General features: G+C 44.2%; 1 long non-coding RNA gene across 1 annotated transcript; it reads right to left on the bottom strand.

The window, feature by feature from the left end:
* Nucleotides 1-2,870: 2,870 nt before the first annotated feature.
* Nucleotides 2,871-23,041, bottom strand: LOC134627326 (uncharacterized). The gene is made up of 3 exons (XR_010093895.1): nt 21,801-23,041; nt 4,887-5,014; nt 2,871-4,360 (listed from the first exon to the last, which is right to left on the bottom strand). It is a non-coding gene; the product is annotated as an uncharacterized LOC134627326 (long non-coding RNA).
* Between the last annotated feature and the right edge of the window lie 447 nt (nt 23,042-23,488).

Below are 23,488 nucleotides of genomic sequence, written 5' to 3'. Positions count from 1 at the left end.
AAACTGAGGTAAGCAAGTCTGCATTGTGCCACCAGTTGCTAAATCTGAGTCACACAGAGCGAGAGAGAGACTACAGTTAATCTGGATAACTGCAATCCCTTTTAAGTCCTCTTGTTTATAGGAGAGAGGAGTCACAGCTCCCACAGGCAGCAGTGCTGGCAAGGTTACGCTCAGAATGTAATCTGGCCCAGACGACTGTTTATCTGCCTCAAACTGCAGTCAGAAATGTGATCTATGGGATTACTCTGTGCAAATACGCTCACGAAATCACTTCTTCGCTCGCTCCAAGGTCACTGCTAAGATTCTTACAAGCGCAGTCGACAACATGCAACATTTATCTGGAATAAAAAGGGAGGAGGAGAAAGGCAGATAACATCTCATCTCCCCAGGTGAAGCGGCTGGGCGGAGCTGACCTGCTGGACTCGACAGATCAAACGTGGCTCCTCTTAGATTAATAATAATGTGAACTAATATTGTGAACTTGTGTTGCTCGTAGGTTAGTGAGGACTTGCTCAGTAATCAGCAGCTCTCTTATTGCTGTCAGCACTGCTTGTTTTTCTCCAGTTCTCTTTGAGCCAGCAGCACTGACAACATGCTAAAAAGCCTTTGGCCAGCCCCCAGTAGATCATGTGTTTTGAGATTCAGAGCAGGAAGCAGATTCCCAGAGACTGTGCTGAGTAAAGTAAAGCAAAGACCACAGTCGCGATTCTGGAGAGAAAAAGGTCCAAGACATAACGCTAAAGAGCGAATATTAATCTGTGATGTTACCTACATCCAGGTCCACACACCGAAGCACCACTGAGAATCGAAAACAGTCGTCCTCCCGGTGTTATAATAAAGTTCAACATCCAGGTGTCCATGAAGAAGCAGATGAGGTTTAGCTGAGTTAGAAGTCAGCAGGAAGTGAGCTGACTGGTTCCCAGTAGGACATGACAGCTCTGACTGAAGTCTTATTAAAAGGTACAGCAGTGCTGTAACTTTGGACCCAAACAGTCAGAGTGAGCATTGCAGCTGTATGGATGCTTCTAAACGCAGAATTTCTGTAAAGGTTAAAGTTGTTTTTCCACCGATGTTTTATCTTTATTGGTATTTCAACAATTAAAAAAAGTAACAAAACACCTTTTTATACCTGAGAATCAAAATCCAGTTTGACTGTACGAGCACCAGTAAAAGCTGGTTTCCAGTCCTCCCAGCAGCTCTCTACGGTGGCCCCTAGAGACAAAGCAGTACAAACTCCAAAACACAACACAAGTGCTCCAGGACGCTAGGGGCAGTGTTGAGCCTGATTTGCAAAATAAACGGCAAGTTTGTTGCAAACACATGGGCCGTTTCTCAATTCTCAAGTATGCGAGTACGTACTCGCGTTCTCGGCGAGTACGTACTGGCCGAGAACGCACGGGAGTACGGACTCGCCGAGAACGCGAGCACGGACTCGTGGGCCGTTTCTCAATTCTCAAGTACGCGAGCACGGACTCGTGATTTGTACAGTCGGAACACCTGCGTACGTGATGATGTCACAGGTCCAGAGTTTTTACTGCCGTCCCCTCTTAATTTAACTGTGAGTAACATGTTATGAAGCTTAACTTTAATCACAGCCAAACCGGTTTACTCAGGAACAAATAAAACACTGAAATAAACCAAACATTAACATTTAGAAGTGATCTAAGTGACTTATATATCATTGTTAACCTCAGTAGTGAAACCTCTATTAATAAAAATAGTGTACATGTACATACGTGTACATACCTTAATAAAAACAAGCAGGTGAGATGTTAGAACGCTTTTATTTCTATTCTAGTGGACACTCAATACTATAGACAGCTGCTGGGGTTTCTTTAACCTGAGTAGTGAGAAGTCCGCAAGCGGTTTGGGGGGGGGGGGGTTGGAAACGATGTGCCGGGAGTCTGCTGTTGAGTTTTGGACGAAATGCATTCTGGGATATTTAGCTGTCCCAAGTCTACACCGATGCATGCTCGATAAAACGGGCGGATCGAGAACACATCCGGGACTTTTTCGCGTTCTCGGCGTGATGCGTACTTCGAATTGGAACAGTACTTGGTCTCCGACTGATGACGTATCACAAGTAAACGAGAACGCAAGTACGCACAAGTACGCATATTGATAAACGCCCATGGAGTTGGACACCGGCGGAAAACACCTGCAAGGACAGAACAACCACGCTTTATAAGAAAGGTGCAAACTGTTGTTTGTTTGATTTGTTTTTCATTACTATGAACGCTTGGTTTATGGTGGAGTCAAATCTGACATTAGCTAACAGTCAGTGTGCTTTGCTCAGAGAGAAGCTCAACACTGCCCCTAGTGTCCTGGAGCACTTCTGTTGTCTTTTGGAGTTTGTACGTGTTTTGTCTCTAGGGGCCACCGTAGCTCTCTGATGAACAGATGATAAAACGATGAACTTTCTTTAGCAGTGTGTTAAAATCATTATAGATTCTTTTTCTGTTTCTGTAGTCTGAAGAGCAGAGATAATAATAATCACTGCAAACACGACTGTGGGATCAAAAAGCTAAAACATGCCTGACTGTGTGTCACATGATATGAGACATCCTCTCACGGTGCAGACGTGACTGATGGATCGATTCATTCGCTCAGTAAATAACATCAGCTAATCAATACAGGCTCCTGTGTGTTTATAGATAACTAATGGAATAATCTGGCTCTGCCACCGATCTATGTTATATGTATCTTTGACTAAAACATCACCCGTCATGACAAATTAAATGTGTGATCATCAATCAGCGCTCCTTAAACTCACCCACACGATTGATTAGCAACACGAGGACATCAGTGAATGTGAGCTGTGATGTGCATCGATTCATGTGTCAGTAATGTCACCTGTCAGTGTCATTACATTGAAATGATGAGATAAATATAAATTCCACATCTTTAATTCAATTCCCTACGTTCCAGCTTTGGTTTGATATTTTCTGATTTTCAATCAGAAAGTTTCATGTTTAGATTTATGAAATATGTGAAATCCAGATGTGTTTGAATAAGTGGAATGAAAATCAGATTATGTGTGAAACTACGTTTCTTCCTTAAATTCAAAAATCATCTACAGGACTATAATCAAGTCCTTTAACATCCTGGTAACTCATATGATACAAACATGAATGAAGCCAGGCTTACTGTAGCCAAAGGGCTTACGATGGCCCATGATAGGTTTAAATCCCACCATCGGTTCTTATCAAATACAAAAGCTACATTAAAACATCTTCTGCGACACAAAACAAACTTTAATAATGGGATGGAAATCTGTCCCCTGAATCCCACCTGCTTGAATCAAATGAAAAGCTGATCTTTAGTAAACCTAACCCAGATTTTTTTCCATCTAATTTTTGAATTTCTCCTGTAAATGAAGGTCACGCACAAAACTAAAGTAACATTCATAACATCCACAAGAATTTAGATCAAAAGGTGAAGATAAAAAACTCTCAGAAGAGAAAAAATAAAGAAAGACAATCTGGTTCGCTCCCTAAAGGCCAACAAAGGAAGGAGATGAAGATAGATGGAGACGTTTCTCTGACAAGTTCAGCTTTGTTGGCTCTTTTCAAACTGGATCTCAGAGCCAGAATAGAGCTCGAGTGATATTTTACAACCGCTGTGAGACATCTGGAGACTTTTCTCTCCTCTCTGTGTTACTTTCCCGTGTCCTTGAAAATCTTGCATAAATCCTAAGTGACCACAGACACGAGTATTTCTCCTTTAACGGCTTTTGTTGCTGATCTTTTTATATCTGAGCTCACGTTTAGAAACAAGCTTGATTATCTTAAGTTAGTTATTTGTGAAATCGTTTGATTTGCACGCCTGCATCTCGAAGGCGTGCAAATCAAACAAGTGCGAAGTTCAAATACCTCGGCTCTCTGGTGCAAGAAAAGAAAGTGGCATCAACAGCGGAAATACATTTAAGAATTGGTCAAGCAGCGGCGACTTTCGCCTCCCTCCGATGGTGCATCTGGAAGAAGACAAACGTCACCCTCACCACCAAAATCTGCCTGTACCGTACACTGGTGTTGCCCATTCTTCTCTATGAGTCGGAGACCTGGGTCATCCTCAAACACGACCTCAACAAGCTCGAGGTCTTCCAAATGCGCTGTTTACATCAGATTCTCCGAGTGTCCCTCTGCGATCGTCGCAGCAACAGCGTGCTACGTAGTCAATGTCACCAGCAGCCCTCAACAGAAGAGCTGATTAGGAAGCAACGACTGCAATGGTTTGGCCACATCTGCCGCATGAGCAACCATCGCCTGTCATATCGCCTCAGGCCTGGACGTGCATCGTTGATCAAGATGGAAACCCTGCGGCACCCACAGCGACGTATTGGCTTCGTGGAAAACCTCCCCTGCCGAGCGCCAGTGAAGGACAAAAGAAGAAGAAGAAGAAGGTTTGTGAAATCAAATCATAGTCTAAGTGCTTTTGATTGGAGCCGTTTTTACACATCTACTTCCTCCTGAACTTTTAGGACTTTAGAAAGTCTGTCTTTAACCTCACAACGCTCTAATAAAACATCTGCAGACACTCCTGTTGGTTTTATTAAGCCTGAGTTTTTAAAAGTGCAACATTTTTTCATGCAAAACATTTTTATTATCAGTGTCAAAAGAGATTATATGGTCTGTAAATAGATTTTAAAAAAGCACGCATCCTTTCTTCACTCTGATTTATTTATGACAGATTCAGCACAAACTTTCCAGTAACATCCACAGGATGTGACATTTATGAAGGTTTTTCCTGTATTAAAATATTTTTATTGGCAATGTAACTTCAGAGATCTTCCCAGATGATCTCCAACAACTCTTCTGGAATGACTTCTATGTGAAGGATTTAATTCAGTTTTATTTTATACAGCACCAAATCACAACAGCACCCACCTCAGAGACTTTATATTGTAAGGAAAACCCAACAATCAACAGTCCTCTATGAGCGAGCACTTGGCGACAGTGGGAAGGAAGAATCTGCCCAGCTGGGAGCTCCGGGATGGAGACAGGACAAAGACACGCTGTGGAAGAGAGTCAGAGATTAATAATAACTCATGATTAAAGGATGAAGTGATGTTTCCCGATCCAAGTATCTTGATGTTTTCATCAAAACATCAGTGTTTTCATGGCTTCAGGGTATAAATACATTTTTTAAAATTGTATTTGTTAATATTGGTCATTCAAGTGTGCTGCTATTGTGCAAATTACATTGAATTAAGTAAACGAATAAAGAAAAGCTCCTAAAAGCTGAAAGAGCAGAAAGAGCAGAAAGGAACTGGTGATAGGAGGACGTGTGAGGCGAGCCGGATACATTTTCTTCATGCAGATTAAGAAGCTGAAAGGGGAGCTGCTCTACAAAGATGTGTTTGCAGTCGCACCTTTGAAGAAGCAACAGATGTGCGCTGGCGCAGACCCTGAGGCATCGCGGAGCGGTGGGCCAGCAGCACTGAAAGCCCTGTCATCCATGGAGGCGAGCCCGCTGGGAGGAGGGGAGAGCAGATGGGCCGGGCTGTGCGGGGACGGAGGAGAGTGGATATGAAGGGAGGGGGCCGTACTGTGCAGGGATTTCAAGGCGAGGAGAAGAACTTTGTAGTGTGTGCTGCACCGAAGGCAGAGGCAGGTGCTGCAGGGAAGAGGAGATGTGCCGCCGGGCTCCTGTGTGATGCCGAAAACCGGAAATCAGTCTGAGCTCTGGAATTCAGCTGATGATAAAACTGCATATTGGCACTGAACCGGCGACGATGGCGGTGTGATTAAAAGATGCACTTTGCTATAATCAGTGTTTGGGCCGGGGGGCTGGAACCTGCCCAGCTCCTGTGGCTCCTCGTGATTTTCAGAAAAACCCAGATTGATAAAAATATGAAAAATAAAAACCTATTTTTATGTTTTGTTTTTCATTTTAAACTTTAAAGTTCGTTGGTATGAGCCGATGCAACCAGCTGAGCATCCAAACTTGGCCTCTCCTGGTGTGACTAAATATGTCAGTTTGCCAAAAGCAAAGCAGAACTGGCAAAGTCTCAAGAAAAGGACTGGAAAGCTTACAGTTTATAATAAAAAAGGCAGATTTTCATAAAAAGTGGTAAATTGATAACTGGCAACTTTAGAAGAAAATTATCTGGTGGGTTAGCAAAGTTAGATTTTAAAATACCAGAATTTACAAGAAGAAACTGGCAAATTTATATTAAAAAACTGGTAAATGGACTAAAAAATCTGTCAATCTTACATGAAAAAGAAATGAAAAGTAAATAAGACATGAGAGAAAAGGCGCAACATCACATGAAAACACGACAAATTTACAAGAAAAAAGTCGAGCCAATAAAACAGTGAAAATCCCGCCGGAGGATTTTATGAAGCAGCTTGAAGCAAAGATTGTGCATAATTTGAATATATTATTTAAAATGAGCGCGGTGAACATCTATTCATGCTACACAGCTTCAGCATTTGTGACTGTGCAGCTCAAACTCTTCAGACTTGGTTTGAACGCACGGCGACAGGAAGTGACGCTCTGCATGAAGACGCAGCTAAAGAAAGCAGGAATCTGCTGCTGAGAAAACAAAAGTGAGATTTGTTCATTTTATACCAACAGCAGGAGAATTTTACACTGAAAGACTAAAAATCCAAGAGCTGAACCGCAACATGTTTCCATATGATAGAGCAAAGCATGCTGGGATAAATACTGTGAATAATACAGTACTGTCTATAGATTACAAAGTAATGGTGCTGTTTGATGAGCTTTACTGAAATGCAGAGAAATGTGAACAGTGAGATAATTAGAGTCCGTGTACACGTCGGGGCGAAGGGTTCACAGACGAAACGCCAAAGCTGAAATGTATTTATAGAAAACGTTCTTTGTATGGAGGATCAACAGAAGAACTGAATTATACATTACAGCGCTCACGTCTCATCAGTATGTATGTGTTTATATCTCATCTTTATGCACTCCCTGTATATAATAATGGCTCTATTTTACCCTTAATTATATTTCTTAATTACACCACTGTGAAGAAAAGTTTTCAGGTACTTTTTTTAAAGCCATTATACCCTCGAGCGTGGTCTCCACTGTGATTAGCTGCACCTCCGTGATGTAGCTAGGTGCAAAGCGCAGCCTAATCAGTGATGAATGCCCTCCTGGTTGTTATTGCCGTGCATGAGCACATGCCTCTCCAATCACCTGTGCTCTCATTAAGCAGCCATTGTGGCGAGGCCGGGTTCAGGAGGTGCTGTGATAATTAACAACAGTTCAGGCTGGATTAAAAACTAAAGAGAGAATGGGACCTGATTATTGTGGCCTCCTCCCCGTCTTGTAACCTGCAGCACCATTAGTTCTCCATTCATGTCACCACCTTTGTTCGTCACCTTCAAAAATAACAAACTAATCTGAGACATATGTGGCTCTGCTAATGTACTCGGAGTCCGTGCTGCATAGTGTGTGGATATGGCGTGGATATCTGTCTGCTACGGACCTACCAAATCAATGCTGATTTGACTTATACTGTGGGTGGAGCTCCACATCCCACCGCTCAGGGGTGGGGAACTCCAGGCCTTGAGGGTGTCCTGCAGGTTGTAGATCTCACCCTGGGTCAGCACACCTGAATCAAATGATTAGTTCATTCCCAGGCCTCTGGAGAACTTCAAGACATGTTGAGGAGGTCATTTAGCCATTTAAATCAGCTGTGTTGGATCAAAACCTGCAGAGCACCGGCCCCTGAGGCCTAGAGTTGGACACCCCTGCTTTAGACCCTCCCCCTTTCAGCTGACTTTGTTTTGATTGGCTGCCCCTGGCAAACAGAGGGCTTTAACTGGCGTTGGGTGGGGCCACTTGTTAGCCAACGTTAATTTTGAAGCCTGTAACTAAATTGCCAGAAAGCCTAAGCAATCATTTCTAAAAAGAACAAAATTTTGGCCACTTTGCCCCAAAATAAGGATCATAAGTTTTATTTAAACTCCTACACATGATCAAAGTTTCATAAAGTTCAATCAGTTCAGATCAATAACACAAATGTTGCTGATTCTGCCAAGAAAAAGTTAAAAAGTACATGTACCAGTCTTAACTATGATTTTTCTGCCAAACAGACAGCTGAGATCTTCCTCATGTGTGGCTAATTTTCATGTGTTTAACATTTTTTAGCTTCTAATTGGCTGCCTAAACATGATAAATGCATCTTTGGAGCTAAATTACACCAACCAGACACATGAGATATCAATGGAAACCCCAGGATGTGCTTTATTTAGTACATCAGGACTTGGTAGGGTAGCTGAAACAAGTACAAAGATATAGACCAAAAACAAGTGTCAAAAGCAGAGGACATGAATGACCAGGCTGGATCTCAGAAGGATCTTTCCTATCACCTGTTTTCAAGGTTAAGGCTTTTTTGAGTTTTATGTTTAAAACAGGCTCTTGTATAGAAATAAACCTGAACTACATATGGAGAGGCTCGAAAGGCAGAGACCTCTTGTTTTTGTTATAACCCGGGTCACACGCTGCTGCCTAAGCACATCTTGTAAATGTGAAACACCAGCAGCTTTGCCAGGACAGCAGCGCCTGACATCCAGTCTCGGGAACATTTGTGGAAACCATCGGCAGTGCCACGGCTCATCAAGTCCAAAAAAGAAAGAGAAACGTTGGTGCCTTCTCTGACGGCCTGACCAATCCAGAATGGGAAGTACTTTTTGGATACCAGATTCTCTGCCCTAAATCATTGATCAGAAGATGATCTGTCATTAATTGTTTTTTTTCATTCAGCGTAGTGACAAATGTGAGCCTTAAAGTCCCTCAGGTCCTGCAGACGAGACGTTACGTGACAAATTGTCCAAAGAGGTGAAGGGCAATGACAGATATACACACAGGCTGCTCTGTACAGTATTTCCATGCTGTGAGTACAGCTGTGTGTGTGAGTAGTACAGCAGTATATGTTACAGTTCAGCTCTGAAACTGGAGGATTTGTCTTGGAATGATTCCCAACAAACCCAAACACAATATCTGCATTTCCCTCCTGAAAGTCTCAAGTTTTAATCTGCAGAGCACCTACCAAACCCGGTTCAGCGTATACTAACGAGGCAGGAATGAGATGAACACACTGAAGGTTTGTGCAGCTTCTTAAATGCTCAGCACAGTCGCTCCACTGGGACTCAAACCTCTGACCCTGACAGTGTTACTGCCTTGCTCTGCCCACGGAGGCTCTGCAGAGTATTTTAATAAAGGCTCATGTGTCTAAGACAGAGTATTCCCACCCACACGGCAACACCGAGGTGAAAGCAGCCGCTAACCGAGAAGTGTTTTTGAATATAAAGGTCATATTGTTTGTGTCACTGCTGCTGTTCAGTGGCAGCCTCGCGTTCAAGAAGCTAATAATGGCTCCTGCAGAATTATCTGCTGCCTGATTATCAGCAGCGAGCAGGAAGGCCAAATAAAGAGAGTCCGAGTGACTTATCACCGAGTCTGTGGCTGCGTGTAGGTGTGTGTGCATGTGAGACTAATAGTATGTTAGTGCAGATAGCTGGCAGCAGGAAGGAGCCCTGAGATACATATCAGTGGAAATGGGCTATACGGTCAATAGGTGACAAATATCTGTGAACTCCTAAAGAGCATCGGTGCAGCACGTGCATGCATACGTCAACTCGGAGGCTTTTAAACCAGCTGCACCACAAACATGGATCACACAGTACCAGCGTAAAGACAATACACTGCAACCCCCCCAAATAAATGATTATGATACGACTCAGCATGAAAGGGCATTGATAGAGTCCATAAATTACTACTGCAAAGCCTTTACTTCTTCAACACGCCCACTCTGGACTCTGTAGTAAGAAGAGACAAGCACATACTCTGATACAGGCACACAACAGAAATGAATAAATAGGGTTCAGTTTGTCTGGGAAATAGTTAAAGCCAATAAAAGTGATAATAAATCTGCAGCAAAATCTCCAACTTCAAGCAAGAAATGAATCAATAAGAAATAAAAGGTCGGGATTTCAGCCTGATCCAAAAACTGCTCCTTCATACCAGCTGTACATTGTTCTGATAGCTCACCTGTTTAAATTGTGTTAATTCATCACTAGGGGCGTGGCCTATGGTGACACAGGTGGGTGTAGCTGCTAGCTGTCCGCCTGCAGTCACCTCCATGGCTGCTGTGAGGTTACTGTGCTACCAGAACGTCCAGTTTCGGTGAAATTCTAGGATTTCGATTGGATGCTGACAAGTATCCATGTCTGTGGTCGCCTAAAGACGGACAGCGGCTTGAGGCGACTGTTGTTGTGATGTGGCGCTATATAAATAAATTGAATTGAATTGTGGATGCTGTTGGATAACAGAGCTGGCATGAAGTAGATGATAACTGACCGAATGTCTCTGATCACTTCTCAGAAACAGCATCATGGCTTCAAAACAGGACTTCATAAACCAGCAGGTGATGTCACAGTGACTGCATCCATCTATGGTTTTAACTACTGTGTATTGACTCAGCATGAGAACACATTAGATGTTCCCAGACTCCGGCTTTGGTCCTTCCAATAAATCTCACTGGACAGATCTTCGTGCTCAAAGAGAAAAGAAGAAGAAAATGTAAAAGTGTTTTTGACTCTGCTAACATAAAAACACATGCAGCAGTGATCAGTAAGTTGTACCTCTGTCAGAGTAAAAGTTCAGTCTCCCCGTCCTAAAAATAAGCCCTGTACTATTATGACTGCTGGGATGTGCAGGCTGAGACACACACACACACACACACACACACACACACACACACACACCCACACACACACACACACACACACACACACACACACACACACACACACGCTCTGGGAGCTGCTGGGCTGTCTAAATTTAACTGACAGAGGTTATCGAGACGAGCTGATTATCTTTGTTAGGGCGCCGAGCACTTGGTACACCCCAACAAACAACTCTCTGATTCCCACATTTAAAAGTCCACCTAAAGCTCAGCGGCTAAAAGCTAGCAGTAGGGATTCATTATGGACTTTGGATCGACAGCATATACAGCCTCGGCCAAAACCATTAGGCGTAATAAAGTCGAGGAGAGTTAAAGTGGCTCGAGGCCAACCTGTTATACTGGTAACCATTACAGCACCCTGCACACTCCATTAGCGAGGCCAAAGAGACTGTCTTGAGTAAAGTAAGGCTCTGCGTCTGTTTCTGTGTTTATTTATTGCATTGACTCCATTTTCAGACTTCTCTGTCTTTTTATTATTTTGCTTCTATTTCTGTTTATTATTATTACTCTTCACTCTTCTGTGGGTTTAAAGTTTTCCAATGCAAATTTTTCTCCACAGTTAGCAACAAATTCATGTAAAGCTAAACAAATCCATCTATAATATAATGATGTCATACTGTAACACGTGTTACCAAAATGTTTCAACTTTTATTTCATTTGTCGACTTTGTATTAAATTTGTGAAATTAATAAAGCAACAAACAGGTAAGTAACAGCCTGATGCTGTCAGTGGGTTTGAGCAGTGTTTTGAGTTTGCAGTATTAAGGGTGTGGCCTCTTTGACTGACAGGTGGGTGGCGACACAGGCGGCTGCAGCCACTTTGAATCTGATTATTTTAAGAGGAAAAAGTAATAAGAGCAGTGTACGAAGTGGCATGTGACATGTTTACTGTCGTTTGGTGGCAAAATAATAAGAATAATATATATCTGAAATTGCTTGAGGTCCTTTTTCACATCCACAAAACAACCACTTCCATTTCAGCCTGCTATCTTCTCTGCAAATGAACATTATGTTTAAATATTAAAGACCGAGGCGATGCACCGTATGTGATGTAGTGCTCTAATTGTCTGGAGCAGTCAGCACGGTGCAGAGGAGAGGCGAGCTGCAGAGAGCCTGTGAGGAAGAGGAGAGGCTGAACAAAGAAGAGGAGACAGCGTCAGCGAGAATGTGACTTTGTCCTCGGAGCTCAGAGTGGTTCCACACGGCTGCTCAGAGCAAATAGTTAGGATTATTATCCCGAGTGTGTGTGTGTGTTCGTCCTGCAGGACAGAACGTGAACAGAATCATACGTTTACAGGTTCAGGAGTGAATCCACACACACGCTCATATCATACACGTCCTGTTTTTGATATGTGGACCTACCACATGGTATTGTTCCTGTGTGTGTGTGTCAGGTGCACACCTCGTTCTTGCAGAGGGGGAATTCTTGCCATCACCCAGAGCGCTCCGTAGCAGCTGTTCTAAATTAGACCAAATCAGTTCTTCTAATTGATATTCCCAGGATCCCCGGCGCTCCCTAATTGGTGTACCTGCGCCCTGATTGGTTACCTGATTATAACTGATTAGTTGGCTCAGCCGGCCGGAGGACACACAGACAATGTGTACTTTAGCAAACGGGCATCAGGAACGGGCATCAGGGACGCGCCTACGGACGGCGGACAGACGCAGATCTGCGGTGAGCCGTGCCACCGTTTAAATTGCAGATAACAGCCTTCCTGACCCCGCCCATCACCGCACATTTTGTGCTGCGATTAGCATGACCAATGAGAGGCCACGCTGACATTTATACCATATAGCCACGACTAACCCTTTCATAACCTGCAACCTGATAGTGGGAGATTTGATCGTGTCTCTAGGCTCTGCATATTTTTTCACTATTGATAATTGTTGTTATTAAAGCAGCTGCACCGCCACCGAGGAGGTCATGTGACCGTTTTGGTTTGTTTTTAGCAGGACTATTCAAAAGACATGTAGGTGTCTGCATGGAAACCTTTATGTTACAGTCCCATGGGTAAAATCACTGTGCGTGCAATAAGCTGGCAGCCTTGTTACCTTTGAGATGGGTGCTTCGACCTGAGGGCCAGACAGCGACCAATCACAGTCTGCTGACATCCTCAAAGAGACTTTGGTGCGTCAAGTTGAAACAGCGATAAGATGGAGTCGGTCTGCTATCAGTCAGTGAGTGAGTGGGATCAGGTTGGTAATTACATGTAATCTGTTTGTGATAAACTGGTGAAAATAGCCAATCTGACGTCTTCTACATACACAGAAGTTCACAGGAGCTACTTGCATTCAGACTCGAGCCAGAACTTTAGAGACCCGAAACTCAAATTCAAAAACTGCTCCACAAATTGTGACGCAGTTGCTGCAGGACAGCAATTTACCCTCAAATTGACATAGATGCTAGAGCTTTGCAATCACTGCGTGATCTCTTGTGGTTGCCCAGAAGCTGAGCTCGTTGCACATTTAATCTCTGGGCAATCAGCTAGTTGTTGCAAATACTGCAAATGTATAAAAGATTCACTTTAATTTCTGGCTGACCACCAACATTTCCCGTTTTACCTTGGTGTGACTGAGTCATTAGAGAGTGGGTCTGATTCACTTTTTCAGTGGATCCAGACATTTGTGGATCACCGTTGTGAGATTTTGCATCATATCTCCACAAATACATCTCAGACTAAGCAGAGAAAAACTGGGAGACATCGTTTTGATGTTTTCAACAATGCTATTGCTATTGCTAATGCTCAGAAAGCTATTGTGGAGACCTGCATATGGATCATGTGATACTAATGGATGAACTTTAAGCCACTAATCTGCAGAATCTCACATTTGCTTCGGATCCTCTCACTGCTGCATGCGATGAAGCTGTTAGTACATGAAAGAAACATGAGATGAAGATGAGCGGGCATCCTGGAAATGAGCGTTGCTGTTTGTACAGTCTATAAATGGATCCATTAATGATAACATGCACATGGATGACAGACACACAGAGCAGCGGAAATTGAAAAAGGAGAAGATGGTGATTTTTGTCCACTGAAACAGGAAACTGGACAAGTGTCTTTACATCCCTCCACATCTGTAAAGCACAGCAAGAAAACTAATATAGTTGTTGTCATATACACGTGATGTTTCTGTGTGAGAAGACTGAAACGCTCAGACTGGACCTGATGAAGATTACCTGTTACACCTGTGAAATAAATAGATTCACTCGGAAAAACAGGTTTCCATCTATAAAAATGTTGCACTTCAAAATACAACTCAGATAGTAGTTGGTGAATGTTTGCAGACTCGTCTTAGAAGCAAACTACTGGTGGCCGCGGCAATCTGCTAGCAGCCAGCAGGACTATCCAAGGAAATCTTCAGTGCAGCATCCTTTGTGACTGATTTCACCCAGCTACCACCAGCATCCAGCATGCCAACTGCTCAGGGAATATCCAGTTTTCCCTGGTGGTTGCCTGATGATCATCGAGCAGCCTTCAGACCCATGTGACTCAGGATGACTTCACTTGACTCTGCTATATCACAGCTAAGGTAAGATGGCGCTGGCAAAGGTCGGCAGCCTTAACCCAATTTCCTTCGGGGTCAACCTTCAGGATCAATAAAGTTTTATTGAATTGAATTGAATTGAATCTCGTGGTTAATGATCACATGACTGCAATACTTGGATACATGCAGTGTTTTACTTCCTGGTGAGTGTTGAAGTTACACTATGCATATCGGCTTAGTCTTGTCACCGTAATTCACTTCCTGCATTCTTAAGGGCCACCAGGGGGCGACACAGTTCCCAGAGGAGTTTTTCTCAGTCACTTGTTCCCGGTAACGTTAAGCAGAACATTCAGAGGTGACGATTATCCGATTACGATATACTGAAACTGCAAGACTGTGACAGAAAGCACCCTCAGATCAAGGCAGGACTTCACAAACCAATCGGTGACTTCAGGGTAGCCTTGTCCACCAGTCTGTGGTCGAGACTTAAAGAAGGAATGTCTGTGAAGGTTCTCAGTCATCCAGGTCATCGTAGTCTAAGGAGTTTAAAAAGAAAAGCGTCTGGACTTCTTTAAATTTCATCTGAGAAGCTTCTTCAGTTCTAGGGTCAAATGGTGGAGAGTCCCAGATTTAAGCCCTGTGGGAGTGTCCCTCCAAGAGGGTCATGGACCCCCTGATGATCCTCTAATCACATGAGCCAAGGTGTGTAAACGGGTGTAGGTCACAATCAGCCAGGGTTTCAGGTGAGCTCATTGTGAGACTTAGCCCCACCCTATCATGTGATTTCCTGAGGTCAGATGGCCCAGGATGTGAGTGGGCGTTAAGGCGTCTGGGAAGGATCTCAAAACTGGATTATAGATGGCAGACAGTTGGTGTCGTAAACCACCGCCTCTGTTCAAAGATGGTCGCTCACAGTGGACACAGATGCTTCTTTTACTAACCATCTGTCTTCTCTGTCCAAGATGCGAACATTGGCATCCTTGAGAGAGTGACCTTTGACCTTTAGATGCAGATGGACAGCCGAGTCTTGTCCCGTGGAGGTGGCTCTTCTATGTTGCTCTTAGAACTGAAGAAGCTTCTCGGATGAGAGCTGAAACATTTTCAAGAATCTAAAAGAAGTCAAGATGCTTTTCTTTCCAAAAACTCACCCTATTAAAGGCAAACGAACACACAGCGTTGGCGTCAGTTCCTTTCATCGTCATGGTCGCCGCTCAGATTCGACACACGTTGACGCTTTGATGCGTTTCACTTCAGTCGTACCAGGAAGGATGGAAAGGCCAGGCAGGTCATCCCTGCACCCAGACATCTGCTAAAGAGAGCAAGCAGGCACGAAGAAGAGACAAAATGTTTACCGGATGAAGTAAAGAAGGCTGATCCAGACACTTCTTCAGTCCCTGCGTGTGCACTCGTGTCTCATCTGCCTGACTCTGCCGTATTATATTATTGGCGGTTTGAAGATTTACAAGGTCTTGATCTCATTTTGATCAAATCCAACATGTTCGCCATCCAATTTCCAAACAAAATTCCTCCTTTGAAGTGTGACTAATTGTGACTCGCAGCACTAATTTAGTGCGAGGCAATTTTTTTATCGCGGCACCCTCCGCCCCTTTCCCTCTCCTCTCTTGCCCTTCCCTTCCTGTCTGTCATCTTTTCTCCTCCATGTTTTCTCCTCTCACCTGTCTCCCAACACATTTATCCAGATGTAATGTTTGTCTTTCCTGCTATGTGGCAATTATTAAGCTTCCTTTGTGGTTGATTCTTTTCTTGGAGCCGTCTCCGTGGATAGCTGCTGAAAGGCAGATGCAAAAAAGGAGACAGAAAATCGGAGGGAGGCTGTCAGACTGAGACACAAAAGGGGAAAAATAAGATAAAAGTCAAGAGAAGAAAAATATAAAGCGCGGGGCTGTCACAGATTTAAAGAGGACAGAAAGAAAAAAGTGGTCTTTATAATGAGCCTGAGAAAATTCCCAGCAGAGTTTACTGCACAACAAGGTATTTACTGAGACTCGTAATGCATTAAATTGTACACAGCGAGACAGAAAAAAACTAAATCAAATAGATGTTTTGATATCAAACAATTTTATGCTAATGAAGAGGAAGATTTTTTTGTCTTGTAGAAATGATGCAATGAATGGAAACAAAGCTCATGTTAGTTTCTTGTTACACGTCTTACGCGTGCTGTATATTCTTTGTGACAGTGCAATATCCTGGAGAGCTCCCATCTGCATCGCTTTAATCACTGTAAGCACATTACATCACTCAGTCGTATTCATTTGGTGCACTTTGGGGTTTATTGCATCCCATTGTCTTTATTACAAACCAGTTTAAATGCTGCTTTTTGCTCATTGCATGGATCAGTAAATATGTACTGCATGTACAGAGTGGATCTGCATCCCTGGCTCCACTGTATCCCCTAAAGGGAATTTTCCTTACAAGCTGCAAACCTTTGACAGTCTGTTAGTTCGATTAACCTCACAGCAGCCATAATGTCATTAAAAATGCTCCGAAAAGGCTCCAAGAGCACAAACGCGGTCTGGAGGTCCAGTTCAGGGTGAAGCCCAGCAGACAGCTAGCAGCTACAGCCGCCTGCATCACGGTGGTTCATCAGACTTCAGAGGCAGATAGAGACTTAATTAATACTCTCATCAAGCTCACTGAGCACCTTTAGTCCAATACAACAGCTCTGCCATAACTGTCATTTGTTCCCATCCTGTGTGCACCCTACCATCGATAATAAGGACACAGTGCCAGGCTCAGCGAAGCCAAAGTCAGCAAAAATCTGAAACTGTGTTCTGAAAAAAGCAGAATTTGTGTCCTGTTTCTAATAAACTGCACGGTAAGTTTATGCTTTCATTTTTATTTCCTGTTTCTTTTCCCTCGCCAACCATCTGCTAACCGACCGCACGACCTCAGTAATGCACCGAAACTACTCACACTGGCGTTTTCTCCTGCTGTTACCTGCATGAATGTTATGTGTGAAATCATAACCAGAATCCGTGCTGACTGCAGCGCCGTTAAACACAGCACGCGTCACGTTTGGAAAAAAGTCAGCAAAGCTGCGACACAGAGCGCAGCGACCCCGATCCACGTGATCGGGGCAATCAAATATTTCTGCCACTTTTTGGAGTTTTAAACAATCATCATCAGCGTTCACTAACAACAAAGAAGAGGCGAGAATCACATCATGAAAAGAGCGAGGGTGTGTGGAGGAGGCAGCAGAGGGCTGTGAACCTGAGGAAGACATTTTCAGCTTGTTTGCTCTCTTCAGGCGGCACACTGCTTTTCTTACAGCTTATTTGCATTATTAACAGATTATTTCATTACATTTTCAGTTATTATCTTCAAAACTGAGGCTGAAATCTGCCCGCTGTGTTCCTCTGGGAGTAAGAGGATGCAGATTACAGCTTTGGCTTTTTTTCAGAGGTTATGGACACACATTCAAAAATCCCCCATAATTACAGCAGTCAGAGCAAATGAAACAGCAGAGAAAGATCACACAAACGTCTAAAACTAAAAATGCTGAGTGTGTCTGTGTTTCAGCTCATGTTTTCACCCACTAGTTACCTGAGTGGACTTTATTTTTCAGTATTAGCTGCATCATCAGTCGAACTCGTCAATTCTCATTCACTCATGGCAGAGCAGCAGGCAGCCGGCCAACGAGCCTCAGTGCAGGTGTATGTGGTGCAGAGCGGTGCAGCGCAGTTCACGTGGAGGTGTTTGGATGGAGTTAGAAGACTTTGATGGAGCGCACCACTGACGACAGTAAGCTGCTTCAAATGATGTGATCCCACTTTTTAGATTTAAAACCCAGTTTTTACATCAAAACGTCACTTTGCCGAGATTCACCACTGTTACAGTCAACGTTCGGCAAAAGTCAGAAACAGTTATTCATAACTGCAACAAACCAAACAGCTTCAAAAATGAGTGAGAATTCAGCAGTTTGTGATGATATTTAACTGGACACACAAACCGTGGCCACAGTGAAGAGCAGCGACCAATGCTTCATCATCATCATCATCATCATCATCTGTGGTATGAGCCGTTTATATAACCAGCTGTGAAAAGTTCACGTGGTCTTAATAAAAGACGTTCACACAGCAGTTCTGTGCTGAAACATTGAGGATGTGCTGAATCTGGTTTTTTCGGCCATGAAGAAGAAGCGCGCTGGTCTTTTGGTGAATGGCGCTGACAGTGAGTGCTGGTGAGGATGATCCAGTGTGACAGACAACCGGCTTCCCTGCAGGTCTGATCTCAGTTACAGAGCGCGGTCGAGAGCATTTGAGTTAACCCTGAATGAACTCTTCATTAAAGTTTTCATTAAAAACGCAGAGAGAGAGAGAGAGTGCATCCCAGCAGTGAGAGGAGCAAAAGTTAGGGCCTCGGTGTTCTTAAATTATTACTGCGGCCATAAAACAATCATGCAGAGAAGCGAGTTATGCTCCCATGAATCGCCCAGTTTCCTTTAATACGGCAGTATAAGGGCTAAATATGGAGGAAAATCACCTCCAGCATCCTCAGAAAAATAATATGAAACTTATGATAAGAGCAGCGACGGGGAAACTAAAATCTTACAGTTGTATTAAAAAAAAGATTATGCATGATAGAATTAATCATTTTCAGCATTTCACTGAAAAATACACCACTCCAAAAACAATTAAAGCTACAGTTTTAAATCAGAGTTTAGCATCAAGTCAGTTAAACTTGTGGGGCATTGATCTGGTCAGTTTAGTGGAGGAGGGGGTTGTTACTCACTTTAAGCTGGTTTGGTGTTATTGAAATTAACCTGTGCATTAGAGGTTGTTTTACAGGTGGAGGTCAGTGTCACTGCTGGTAGCATGAGGCCATACCTGGTCCCTACAGAGGCTGCACAGGTAGCCCAACTCCTCCAGCATGGTAAATGGTAAATGGCCTGTATTTGTATAGCGCTTTACTTAGTCCCTAAGGAACACAAAGCGCTTTACACTACAATCAGTCATTCACCCATTCACACAGCATGGCACATGAATACATAACATTGTGAGAATGTTTGCTGCGTCTCCCAGTACAGTCTGAAGAGCATGGAGGAGACTCTAGGAGACAGGCAGTTCCTGTAGGAGAGCTGGAGGGGGCCGTAGAAGGCCTTAAGCCATCAGCAGGATCAGTATCTGCTCCTCACTGCTCATCACTGTGGAGCTCAATTAATATTTGTCATAGAATACCATAACTGGGACATTTAGCTTCACAGATGAGAGCAAATGTGCCAGACGTGAAAGGGTTTGGAGAATTATATCCTGCCTGCCGCATCATTCAGCATAACTGGTTGGTGGTAAGTCAGTGATGGTCTGTGGAGGCATATCCACAGAGGGATGCACAGACTTTCACAGGTGACTGCCATTAGGTGTCAGGATGAAATCCCTGGATCTGTCAGACCCCACTCTGGTGCAGTGGGTCCTGGGGTCCACGTAGTACGTGGTGAGAGTATGCAGGCAGTTCCTGGTAGACAGAGTTGAAATGATGGACTAGCCCTCACGATGGACTGACCTAAATCCAATAGAACAGCTGTGGGACATTATGTTTTGGTCCAACTGATGCGGTCAGGACGCACCTGAGATTGTCCAGGAGTTCAGTGATACCCCAGATCTGAGAGGAGATTCCTCGGGACACCATCCATCGTCTCATTAGGAACACTGTCAGCCATGCATACGAGCACGTGGGGGCCATACAAACTACTGAAGACCAGTCTGAGTTGGTGCAATGAAACTTTGGCAAAATGGACTAATATGCTGCATCGTTTTTCTCATTTGGATTTTTAGGGTGTGTTTAAATTCAGCTCTCTGCAGGTTGATCATTTTCATTCATTCATGTGTTTATTAATTTTTTAAGCAGCGTACAAGCGAAATATGTATCATCTTTGGGAAGGATGAAACTGTCACGGACTTTCCATTTCCAAAAATATTTGCTACGGAGCATTAAGTAAAGCTGGAACAGTGTTGTTGAGACTCTGAGAGTCTCCTCTCACACTGTTAGTGTAGCTCTCGTGTTTCACAGTCTGACCTTCAGGGAACAAAGTCACGGTGAAAAAATGGTGATTATCAGTCTTTAGGTTTGGTGTGTGGCCCATAGTTTGGGACACTGCTCTCATCATCATCCTCAGCATCCTGATTCAGAGCACCGGCCTCTGGTCTCAGCATCGTCCGTCTACAGCGACATGAAGAAACAGGAGCTCGCCTTTAATAACGAGCACCTTGAAGCTCCGACGCTGCTGTTTTAACTCGTGGAAACTTTGAGAGCCTCCTCACGTTTGCCTTTGTGCTGGAAAAACAAACTTTTCAGCTGCACTACAGTGTAAAGCAGCACCATTATCCGCTGTGCTTTGTGCTGATTTAAAAGAGCTAAAGTAAGGAGCTTTAATTTGTCGATGGCTTCGCCTGAGAGAACAAACACTATTGACCCCCGATCGCACATAAAAGCCTTTAAAATCCAGCTGATGGGATTCAGGGCGACTGGGACTTTTCTCTGTTTTTCCTTCTCTTCTGTTTCTTCACGACTTACTGCAGAGCGATGTCACGCAAAATGTTTTCCAGGTGAAGCAGAAGCCGCCTGATCCCACAGATATGCAGCAGAATCGGATAAGTAAACGGGCTTTCACCTGGCTGCGTTTCCAAACACCTTTTCATACCTGTTAGCGTGCGTGTGCGCGCTGCGGGGGTTTGCTTTGGCTCTGACATGTAATCCGCTTTACAGCGTGACGAGATACAAGTGCGAGGAAGCCCTGCAACCTCTGGGACTCCACAAGTCTTCAGGTAGCAGCGAGTTCATGAAAACACAGAGTTGGATTCGGCCTCTCTTCTTCCGTCACGCTGCCTCGCTTTCATTAAGTCACGCCTGTTTCTGTCCCCTTTGTCTGAGCCTCCATTTGTCTCCCACACCCGCCCAAATACTCTCCATCCCCATCTGTCCTCCCCAAACCTCTCGTCTCTCATCTGCGAGTTTGTGGTTTCTCTCATTAATAAGGCATGATCGGAGCGGCCCACTGACCTGCAGAGGGAGGGGCAGGGGTGAAATGTGCGCACGTGGAAGTAAGAGTACGGCAACACAACAGGGTCAGTGCGCAAAGAGACAGGCATACAGAGAGACGTGTGAGAGGAGGAGACGCCGCTCATAAATTAAAGAACAGGAAAACGCTCGGTGTGTGCTCACCTTAAAATCCCCTTTCTCGCACAGAGGGGCTCACGGGGGCCAAAAGTTTATTCTAATATCAGCATTTCACCGACCTGGTCAAACAGAAGATAATTTAAGTTGAGTTTTCAAATTACAGACTGTTAGATTAAACTCCGCTCAGCAGCGATGTGTCAAAATCGAGTTTTAAGAGCCTGCGGGGTTAAAAAAAAAAAAGCCCTTTGGCACAGCAGTGGAAGTAAATAAGCAGCTCCGGTGTGCCGAAGGGAGGGGTGGGTGGTGAATGGGTGGAGGTGGTGGTGGAGGGCGATCGTGAACCTGGAAATGAGTTTAACTGAAGCTGGCAGTTATTGGGGGGTGGGGCATTTTGGCAACCGCTGCATGCGAATGAATAATTTGTCCGTGTATCAGTGTGTCAAAAACATTTAAATCTGCACCTTCGTCTCACTGAGCCACGATCCTCGGCGTCGCTGCCAACCCACGCCTTCAGCCGTCGCTGCAAACCCACGCCTTCAGCCGTCGCTGCAAACCCACGCCTTCAGCCGTCGCTGCAAACCCACGCTGTTGCAGCGAACCCACGCCTTCAGACGTCTTCTTACTGTTAGCTCGGTTTCACTGCAAGCTAAACCCAAAAAGTTCAAAATATGTCAGATAACAGATCAGAGGTCTACATCGGAGAACTTGTGAAAAACCCTTGAAAGGACGATGCCATCGCCTTTGTTCCATCACTCACTTTTAACGTGATCAGCATAGTAAATAAACCAGAAACATGGCTTTGGCTCCACCCTCTCCTGTTAAAATGGTCACTTTGGATCAAATCTAGATGGTAAAAGCTAAAGTGGAGTCCCTCACATTACAACACACTTAATTAAACTGCCAATAGTCCCAAAGCTCTCAGGCTGTGATCAGGCCCATTTATGCGTGCTAATTCTGTTAGCTGTGGCTAAAGCACGGAGGGCTGCTCAACATGATTGAGTCCAACAACGAGCTCAATGGTGTTTCCACTGCTCACCTGCTGATTGTGACATGAAATGACGGGCTTCCATAAAGTCTTATCACAGGTTATATTTTATGTCTGAAACATAAAGGAGCACAGAGCGCAGCCCTTTTCTTTCTCTCTTTGTTTGTTCTTTGGCTCTGCAGTACTGTTACTTCATAAATACTGCATCTATGTACTGTTGTTTTGTGTCTCCAGTTTCTACAATTATCAAATAAAAAAGAATTTCTCTCCGGAGTCTGGCAGAAACAAAAAATCCTGAGAATGACCTCCATCTCTGTCTTTGCCAGCCTCATTATTTCAGCCTTTTCTTCCTCTTCCTTTCTTCTTCCTCTGTGCCTTTCAGCTTCTTTCTGTGTCTGTCAGCTCCGGTCTTTATTACCTGTCCTCCCCCCTCGCTGCTACAGTGCCAGGTTGATCCAGTAAAACATCTGTTTCTAAAAAAGCTGGCACCGTAAACGGCCCCCAGCCTCTCGGCCTCTTTACGAGGGCGCTCGGTCTGAACTAACAGTGGCAGAATAGCACTCAGAGGTGTTGTCCTTCCTCCTCCTCCTCCCGCCTCCTCTGCCACATACTCCTCATGCTGAAAGGCCAGAGGAACGGGCCTCTGTCCCTCTTTCTGCCTTTGATTTTTCATCCCTCCGTGGCCTGCTGCTCCCTTTCTGCTGCTCTCATTATTTGTGCCTGTATTTGTGCTTTTAATTCCCCGTCCTCCTACGGCCTCGCTCCGTCATCCCCCTGCCCTCATGTGCCCTCCTCTCCCCCTTCCTTCCTCTACACTTGTTTATTGTTTTACAGCTGCTGTATTTGGACAAAGTCCGGGCTTTAGCACCTCCAGGACAACAGCTGACCAGCTGTCCTCTTCTACTCAGCATCCTCTCATCTGTTTCTTGTTATCTTTCAATCTTTTTGTGGCATTTTTTCTTATGATTTATGAATTTTTTTTCTATTTTCCTGCAGTCCTTCCTTCTTTGTTTCCCACCCCTTTAATGACACCCTCGAGGGACAGATGCCTCCTTTTTGGTGGAGGTCAAGTATCCCCTGCTGATGCTCGTAGTAAAAAATTGATTGAACACAGGCCTTGCAGCGAAAATGCTCAGCGTGCGACATGTGGAGATTTCCGTGGGT

Source organism: Pelmatolapia mariae, linkage group LG5, assembly GCF_036321145.2.
Source record: "Pelmatolapia mariae isolate MD_Pm_ZW linkage group LG5, Pm_UMD_F_2, whole genome shotgun sequence".
In the NCBI taxonomy this organism is placed as follows: Eukaryota; Metazoa; Chordata; class Actinopteri; order Cichliformes; family Cichlidae; genus Pelmatolapia; species Pelmatolapia mariae.
This window is presented reverse-complemented; position numbering and strand designations above follow the sequence as displayed.